Source organism: Rattus norvegicus, chromosome 3 (assembly GCF_021556685.1).
Source record: "Rattus norvegicus strain SHRSP/BbbUtx chromosome 3, alternate assembly SHRSP_T2T, whole genome shotgun sequence".
Lineage (NCBI taxonomy): Eukaryota > Metazoa > Chordata > Mammalia > Rodentia > Muridae > Rattus > Rattus norvegicus.
Genome location: NC_141536.1, coordinates 30,746,616 through 30,747,548, shown reverse-complemented (window position 1 = coordinate 30,747,548; position 933 = coordinate 30,746,616). Strand labels below are relative to the sequence as shown.

The following is a 933-nucleotide window of genomic DNA, read 5'->3' as shown; positions in this document are numbered from 1 at the left end:
TCAGGAGTGCCCACCTGACCAGGCGGTGAGGTCTCTCTCCCACGGGGTCTGGGAGCAGAGAGCTGCTGCGGGCCAGGATCCGCGGGTGTGGTATTTATTCTTAAACCAAGTTGTTTTAGGTACCGGTACTAGACACGCTGAACATGTATTCAGTTATTTTCAGCTTTGACCTCTTCTTCAAATCAAGCCTTTAAAATATACATATTCACCTATCACATTAGTTTTCATTACCTATGCTTTTAGATTATTAGCAATTGTCAGAACTGACCCCATCAATACCATTATCTCTTTGACCTGTCTTGTATATTATAGTTCTTTATGAATGTAGCAAAACACATATTCAAAAATGAGTTGTGGATGGCAAATGAGGATTTCTTTTTACATTTATCTTCTATGTTTGCCCACACTTTGAACAAAAATACAAACAAATGTTATGTATTCTATTTTTGTATCTTTAATCTTTTTTTATATTCCAGTTCTTATCGCCCTCTCAGTCTGCCCTCCTAGAGTCTCTCATCCCACTCTTCCTTCCTCTTCTCCAAGAGGATGTACCCACCCCCATCCCTCCCTGCTATTTTTTTCTATTTTTTTAAAAAAGCATTTGAGGATAAAGTGCGTAATATTGGCATATTAGCCATAATGATTAAGCTGTCAAATGACCATCAGTACACATTTTCACCAGTTTAGAAAGAAGAGAAAAAGCCAAATCATTGTTAATTATTATATCGGTAGTTTTGCAGGTAGAGTACAGAATGTCATATAGCAAAACAATGAGGACTGATTGAAAATAATCTGGATTAAAGCTTCTGATATATGTGTAATTAGTATGTGATATAGATATGACATGATAAGGACATTATGTGTACAATTATATAAATTCCAACCATTTCACATTCCATTTATTTCATATTTTTATCAAACTACAGAATATTT

General features: G+C 35.4%; 1 non-coding gene across 1 annotated transcript; it reads right to left on the bottom strand.

Annotated features, from left to right (window-relative positions):
- Window positions 1–308: 308 nt before the first annotated feature.
- On the bottom strand, window positions 309–433 carry LOC120102080 (small nucleolar RNA SNORA40). Its single transcript, XR_015685173.1, has one exon. It is a non-coding gene; the product is annotated as a small nucleolar RNA SNORA40 (small nucleolar RNA).
- Window positions 434–933: the final 500 nt, after the last annotated feature.